This window comes from Terrapene carolina, unplaced genomic scaffold (assembly GCF_002925995.2).
Source record: "Terrapene carolina triunguis isolate 2854851 unplaced genomic scaffold, T_m_triunguis-2.0 Scaffold695, whole genome shotgun sequence".
In the NCBI taxonomy this organism is placed as follows: Eukaryota; Metazoa; Chordata; order Testudines; family Emydidae; genus Terrapene; species Terrapene triunguis.
In genome coordinates this window covers 1,237,529-1,245,692 of record NW_020665046.1, presented here as the reverse complement: position 1 = coordinate 1,245,692, position 8,164 = coordinate 1,237,529, and positions in this window count along the sequence as shown.

The following is an 8,164-nucleotide window of genomic DNA, read 5'->3' as shown; positions in this document are numbered from 1 at the left end:
GCATCATTCATCAATATCCTTTCTAAGCTGCAACTGACTATGTGACATGCAGAAAATAAACCCAGTTCTATAACACCATTCCTAACATATAGACCTAGTCTCCACTCCCACTGGTGTTTAATGGGCACTTCATCCACTGTGCCCCTCTCTCCTAGGTCCACCTTCACCTAGCTGCAGCAGGAAGCCAGAATAATTCATTTATCTTAGTTAATATATTTGAATTATTGATTTGTATGTGTATCCTGTGTGGCAAGGTGGGCTCACTTGAACAGCATGTTTTAACACAGCCAAATGCAAGGTCACAGCTAGGAACAAAGAATGCAGCTCGCACTTAAGTGTATCCTGGAAAGTAATTACTCGGAGAAGCACTTAGAGGTCATGGTAGATAATCAATTGAACATGAGCTCCCAGTGTGATGCTGTAGCTACAATGGCAGAAGAAAGCCTTGGATGTATAAGCAGGAGAATATGAAGTGGCAGTTGGGAAGTAGTATTACCTTTGTATCTAGAACCATAGGCTTAGAAGGGACCACAGGGGTCATCTAGATCTAGTCTAACCCCTTGCCAAGATGCAGGACTTGTGGCTCAAATATGGCCATCACTGGAATGCTGGGTCCAGTTTGGGTGCCCACCCATCAAAAAGAATGTTTAAAAATTTGAAAGGGTTCAGAAAAGAGCTACCAGAACGATTTGAGGTCTACCCAGCCCTCCAGTAAAGACTAAAGAAGCTCAATCCATGTAGTTCTCCCAAGAGAAGGTTCCGAGTTGATGTGATTACAGTGTACAGGTACCTCAGTGGGGAAGCAGTTTCTAGCAGACAGCTCGAAGGAACAGAACAAGATCCAGTAGCTGGACACTGAAACTAGACAAGCTAGAAATAAGGCTGTTTTGTTTAACAATGAGAGTAGTTAACCACTGGAGTGGCTTACCTAGGGATGGGGTTGGAGGCTGCTCTAGGCAGAAGCAAGCTACGTAGCTACCTAGGGCAGCAGATTTTGGGCCCTCCCTCAGTCTCTTCCGGGCAGTGGGGCATGATGATGGTAGGGCTGCCCAGGGAGGGGCAGGGAAGTGTTTCTGCCCTCTCCCCAGGGGCCCAAAAGAGCAGGAATCAGCCTCCAGCTAGCTGCCACTGACATGCTTCTGCCCCCTCCCCAGCTGCTTTCCCCCTCCCCAACCCCCCGGCATGGGTAAGATGGTGGCCGTGGGGCTCAGGACTGTTCCTGGCGATGCCACCAGCGCTGCCAGGCCTTTCACCACAAGCAGAGCGACCCATCCGACTCCATGTTGACACCCACCCCACAGCATCTGCTCCGTGCCCAGCTCCCGCAGGCCTTGCTGCCTGGGCAGCACCCCCGGACGGGGCCCAGCCACCACCCTTGCCTTGCAGCATGGCCACCCAGCACTATGAGCCCAACTGCAAGGAGCTCAGCTGGGAAGGGGTGGGGAGTGGATTGTGGGGGAGGTGGAGGTTGGCAGGGGCAGGCGGGAGTTGCGAGCCAGGGGTGCAGACATACACAGGTCCATTGTGGTAGAGCTGAGCACCTCCAGGGGAAAGCTTGTGGGGTACCCACCAGTCCTAGGGGGTGGATGGGGAGTGGGTCCTTGGCTACGGGAAGAGGCTGGGGAAGCGGGTCCCTGCTGCAATCTCTTTAAACTGAGGCTGGGTACTGTGTTAAAAGCTATAACATGGCTCAAAGAGAAGTGATGGGCTTTGTACAGAAATTACTTTGGCCTGCGCTATCAGGAGGTCAGACTTGATGATCAGAACGGCTCCTTGTGGGCTTAAAATCGATAAACTTCTGTGTGCTTCAGTTTCCTTATCCCTAGTTCCAAACTACCTCCCAGAAGGGTTGTGAGGCTGAACTCAGTGTTAATTGATTGGAGAGCCTTGGATGGAAAGTGCTAGCTGGGCATAAAGCATATTCATTATTATTATTTACCCCCGAAAATGGCTTCCTTGTCTTTTCTTTGTAGTGCCGATGACATACACAGACTGCCTCATGAGATCACAGGCCCCAAAACAGACTGCACACAGGATGCAGGAAACCACACGTCTCTGGAGCAGGAGTGCTCAGTGTGTCACTTACTATAAAAGGAGAGGCAGAAAGAGACTTACATCTGCCAGTGTAGGTTTTTCAAGTGGTTCAAATGCACCAGCCCTCCCCTGTCATGCTGAAAGAACACAAGAGAGTTTCTAAAGGAGGCGCCGGGGCCAGATTCACACGGGTCACTGCTCTGAGCAACCCGCAATATCTCCCGTGCGTAAGTAGGGGGAGCAATCTTTCACGTGCAATCAAGAGATGGCCAGAGATTGAATTCCTGGGGCAGTGGAGAACTCGGTCTGTGTTCTGCTTGTATCCTCGCTGTCGCCAGCACATTGCTTTTCAAAAGCTGGGGCACAGGTCCCTGGCTTCCGCAATACCACAATCACCACCATCTGCTGTGGTCATTAAATGCCATGGTCATACTTGTAGTCCCAATACACCCTATAGACTAGAACACGTGGACATAAGGATCTATGTCCATTATGCTGAACATACAAGAATAATAAGAGATGGTACAAGAGACCTTGAGCTCTAGAAAGGACAGTTTGCTCTGGGAGCTACAGAACTAACTTTGTTAGCTCCGTCAGCAAAGGGAACTGACACACACTTCATCAATCCAGAACCTGAAGGGTTAAGTGTCTCTGAGCCTATTGCATATGGCTTAGCTAGACTACCAAGAGGTGAAGAGGATAATTTTAGGGCATTCGAAAGACCACGCTTCCCCACCAGCTGGCTTGCTTTGCGCAGACTGCCTCTCTGGAGAGAGAGAGTTATGGGATACACAACAAAGGGGAGATCCATTGTTTCCATATGTTTTCCAATTAATGGACTTTAATGATGGCTCGGGGAAAAAGCATGTGACAACTCCAGTTCTTGGATAAATTGCTTGGGTAGCCAAGGCTTCAGTCCAAATTCTGTACTGCACCTCTCAAGAGAGGGTGCAGACAGCACAGCCTAGGAGATGGGAAACAGAGGGGGTGGCTTTCACACCAGGGGTGGCTCTATGTATTTTGCCGCCCCAAGCACGGCAGGCAGGCAGTTTTTGGCGGCACGCCTGCGGGAGGTCTGCCGGTCCCACGCCTTCGGCATACTCGCCGCTGAATTGCTGCTGAAGCAGCGGGCCCTCCCGCAGGCATACCGCCAAAGGCAGCCTGACTCCCGCCCTCACAGCGACTGGCAGGCCGCCCCCCGCGGCTTGCCGCCCCAGGCACGCGCTTGGTGCGCTGGTACCTGGAGCCGCCCCGGTTTCACACCAGCCTAATACTGGGCTGCTCAAAGGGGGGAGCAGCATAAATTGAAGCAATCTCAGGATCTGCTCAGATTTAGACCAGCCTCACATGGCTGCCTGTTGCCTGCTCTGCAACGCAGAATAAACAGAGACCTTTGTGTTCATCCCTCAACACATCCTCTCCTGCTTCTGGCCCACCCCAGCCCGTCCCATCCCACCCAAGTCGGCAGCACGCAGGGGGCCCCTAGGTGCTCCAGCAATAACACTCAATAAGTATTCCCCAGGGGGCTGCTTCAGCCTTTCCTACTGCTTCAGGGACAGAATGCACCCCATCATCTTGAAATAGGTTTCCCTCCTGCTGTGTGTTCTGGGCTGCTTTGGTTCAGTTTTGCATACGTTGCTAGTTAGGGCTAGTCAGGGCCCTGGTTAATCTCCATCACTCCTTGGAAACATTTTTTCCACCCATCAAATCACAGGTTTGTTAGGGAAATCTAAGGTGTTTAGTTGTGGAATTCTTTTAGATCCCCTAGGCCATGGCTGGCCTGGCTGATTCCATTGCAGTATGCCACCCTAGCTCTGCCTCGTGTGGTGACAGCCTGTGGGTGGAGAATGGCGTCTGCCCACAGCAGCAGAGGAAAGGGGAGGGATTGCAATGTGTTTGTTAATACTGGTATTTTATACCCTGAGATACACAGGTGTAGCCCCCGCCACCCCTTAGCACAGGGGCAGTGCCCCAAGGGGAGAGACACCCCTTCTGGGCCCCTTGGGCTCCATAGCAGAGCCCTGCACTGATGACTTCCCCAGCAGCAGGGGAGGGGATGCAACACCACAGTCACCTTGGTGACCCTTCTCCTTCAACCCATCAGAGGGCAGGGGACAGCCAGGCAGATGGAAGCAGTGTTTGATCAGTGCAGAGCCCAGGAAAGGAGAAGGGTGGCTGTAAATGGCCCAGCATTCCCTGGGCTCTCCCTGCAGCTGGCCAGCACTGCACTGGCCTGTCTGTAACCCAGCCTGCAGGAAAGCCTCAGCAGGGGACAACCCACTCTTCCTGCCACCAGCCTGCCGGCACCAGGAGAAAACAGCCCCCCCTCCCCGCCCCCATCACCTGCAGCAGCCCACCACCACAGATCCAGGGGTTTGGATCCGGAGACCAGGCCTCTTTGCAACTGTCAGCACTGTTCCAAAATGGGGCGGGTGGTTAGTCCCTTTCCCATGCTCCCCCAGGGAAGCTGCTGGCCTGCACCAGGCTCCTGACGGCTCAGCAAGAAACGGACTCTGCGTGGGGACCCTGTGTTATAGTTACACCAGTGGCTCGGGTTCGGTCGTGCACCATTAAGGGACCTTGCATCTCCGACAGGCCTTTCCTCTACCTGCATCATCAAACCCTGCCAATTCCCAGTACGATAACATGTGTTTCTAACAGTGTCTCCTCACCAGCTTGCAACACGTCCCTCCCCATGTACAGCAACCGGGTACCTGAGATGTTGGGGCCAGAGCACCAGAACCTTCATAGAAGTGTGGGGGGGCATTGGCACTGGAACCAGGGGGCCAGGAACTATGCCCCCCACTTTTTAACATGGGTAGAATTTGGGGGGCAGGGTGCAAGCCTCAAGCAGGCGCAGCTCACCTCCCCTGTTGCAAAGTGCAGCCCCTGCCTGTGCCTGCCAGAGGCTTGCTGTTTGGGATAGGAGGGCAACGCTGCCACCTGTCCCCAAACTACACCCATGTTAAAAAGTGGGGGCCCTGGCCTCCCAGCCCCATGACCACTGTTTGGGGGTAGAGGGGAAGATACACACTAGGTCAGGTGACTATACGCTCTCCCAGTGTTCCTGAACAAAAGTGTCTGCTGGCATAGCTTTTAGTCATTAGGACTTATTAATATCACTCATCCTTTTATTCATTTAGTATTTTTACTGCCTGTCTGTAACCACACCCTCACCTATAGTTATAGCCAGTGCCCCTTCCAGCCAGCACACTTCCCACTCTCCCTTCAGAAACTTCAGCATCCTCTCCATGACTCAGCCCTCCAGCCAGGTCACTGGCTGTTTTCCTCTTCCAGGGGGCATGTATCAAAGTCCCTGCTCACCCACAATCTCAACCAGTCCTCCCCTTCACCACCCCAGGCCATCCCCTCTGGGAACCCAGACCCACCTGCCCTCTACTCTGGGTTCCAGCTCAGGGACCCTCTAAACAGCAACCAAGCTGTGGTTCCCTCCTTCACCTTGCCATCTTTCCCTGAGCCTCTTCTTTAATGCTAGTGCTGGGCCTGGGCCTGGGCCTGGGCCTGGGCCTCCCCAGTCCCCTGCATCCACCAGCCTCTTAGCTCCCTCCTGCCAGGGACTTACTGCAGCCTACCTCCCTGCAGTCCCTCTGCTTCCAATTTCCTGCCTTTTCCACACAGTTGAGTTTCCTCTAATCAGGATTTTCCACTCAGGCTTAATCCTCCCAGATTACAGCCTAATTGGCTGATTGGGCCCACTTGGCCTAATTCAGGTCCTGCAGGGCCAGCGTGGGGAGCACACCCCATCACAGCATCATACAGGCACTAAGTCAGTGCCGAAAGGGGGGGTTACACAGCTCGGACACACTTGTGTCCTTCAGGCTTTAATGTGGTCCCTTCAACACTCCTGAAAAAACCCAGTGTTATCCCTCATTATTACAGTTTACAACAGCAAAGTGTCAGGCTAGGATACAAGTGCCATTACCGTTTTTCCCCCCCAGTATTAAAATCTTTGATGCTTGCAGTTTTCTGAATCTCTGGAGGGCCTTTCTTCATTTTCCTGAGCAGCATCATGCAGGCTCTTTAATCTTTTTTCTTCCACGCAGGTAAAAAAGCTTTGAGACAATTTCCAGACTTAAGGATGTAGGCTGAGATTAGGGCTGAGCAGAAGCAAAGGAACTTTCTACAGTCACATTAAAAATGGCTCAAAGGCAAATTAAGGCACTTGATATTTTAATATGGTTTTAGACTAATTGCTCATGAAGGTACCTTATTAATGCGGTGATGGCATAAGAGAAGAAGTCTGGCCACTTGAGCTTTACGTGAGCTCACAAGCTCATTAGGTTATAATGAGTTTGTCAGGTCTTAGGTGAGAGGTGTTTGTAGTGGACGGGGCCCTTTGCCAAGGGTCACAGCAGTGCCTGTGTTGGTGGGGAGCAGAATGGAGCCATGCCCGGGGAGTGGCAGATACGGCAGCGTTGGTGGAGCCCTGGTCCCACCGCTGCCCAGAAGCTGAGGAGGGGACAGGAGGAGTTGCAGGGGGGCCTGGACCTTCTCCCACTGGCCACCCACCACCTTTTCAGGACAGCTTTGTGAGTTGGGAGGGGGTGAAGTGGGGACAGGAGAGCACTGGCGATACCTCCGGCACTGGGCTTTGGCCCCAAGTACCTACTTATGCCCCAGAGACCCCCAAACTCCAGAGAAAACCCTCTGAAATTTGCTGCAGCCCCAGATCCCTGAGAAGTCCGCAGCCCCCTGTACTCTGAGACACCCTCCCCGACAGACCCCCAGCCCCATTGAATCTCACTGAACTTCAAACTCACCGGATATATTTTTATGTTCTTCATTTGGGTGAGCCCTTTTGCCTTATTTAAAAACAATAACAGCACATTGGTATAAATAGTTTCATGAGCTAAAATCTGAATGCCATGGTGATGCCATACACGTGTACAGAAGTGGCAAAGGGTCTGTACAGTGGATGACGATTTATTTCAGCTGGGTTTATAGGAGACCCCCCCCCAACTTTTTTCAGATACTTGAAGCCTTGCTAAGAGGCTCTCCTCTGATCTCTCGGGGATGGGGAAGGGAAGTGAGCCACTAGGCTGAGCTGGGCTTTGCTCATAGGGGAGTAATGGTCTCTCCCCTCCCCTTGGAAGGAAGGTGGGAAGCCCCCCTGCCAACTCTGTGGCAGACTGGAGCAGAGATGGGCATAGGGGGTTAATCTGGGGGATGCCAGGGGCATTGGTTCCCTTCCATCCCCTCAAGCTTTGTACACTAGTCAGACAAATCTCCTACAGCCTCTGCGGGGAACCATGCACATGCAAAGCAACCTGCTATTGTGTGCCAGGGTCTGAGCATTACGCACTACACCGGCTGACAACAGGGACACATTAACCTTTGCGGTAAATATGGCTCAAGTCAGTCCGTATGGGGCTCGCTGCCTTTCCTCTCATTCCCTTGGGTCTTTCTCTCCACTGGCCCTGTCTGTGTGTAAAGAGGCACACCCATTTCCAGGGCTCTCAGCGCTCCAGCGGTGGCCCTGCCAACCACTGGGGTAACGCAAACATGATGGTGCGGGCAGGAGTCTCTGAACAGATCCAGTTTGCTCCACAATCTCCATCCCATGCAGCTTTACCAACGGGAGAGGCTCCCCTGGACTGGATGGCTGCTGCTCACCTGGGGCCTGCAGTGGTTCACTGCAGAGGAATACACAGGCAAAGACATTGGGCTCAGCACCTGCAAGCTCACTGTAGGAGAGTATGCGGCCACATTGTCCAAGCACATCGGGAAGACCAGGAAAGCTGCCAAGGTGGGAAACTCCCTTCGTTACTTTGGTCTCCTTTCTGTGAAGGAAACTGAGGTTTGGGATGCTTGAGACCACTTTAAAGGGCCACGGGCTCAGGGCTTCCTGAGAATCTGGCTCCTCTAAGGGGTGTTGGTTTGGGCACCCAAAGTGACCAATCACTCTTGCAGATCTTGGCTCCCATGTTTCCTTGCTGTCAGGACTGCAGGAGAGTGTCTGTCTGTCCATCCGTCCGTCCATGTGTCATGTGGCCAGAGACAGCAGATCATGCCTCTCAAGTTTCTTGTCAGAAAGTGGTCTGAGCACCACAGTGAAGATGGCTTACCTGTCTTGCAGGGCTGTGAAGGGTTAATCGCTGAATGTCGGTGA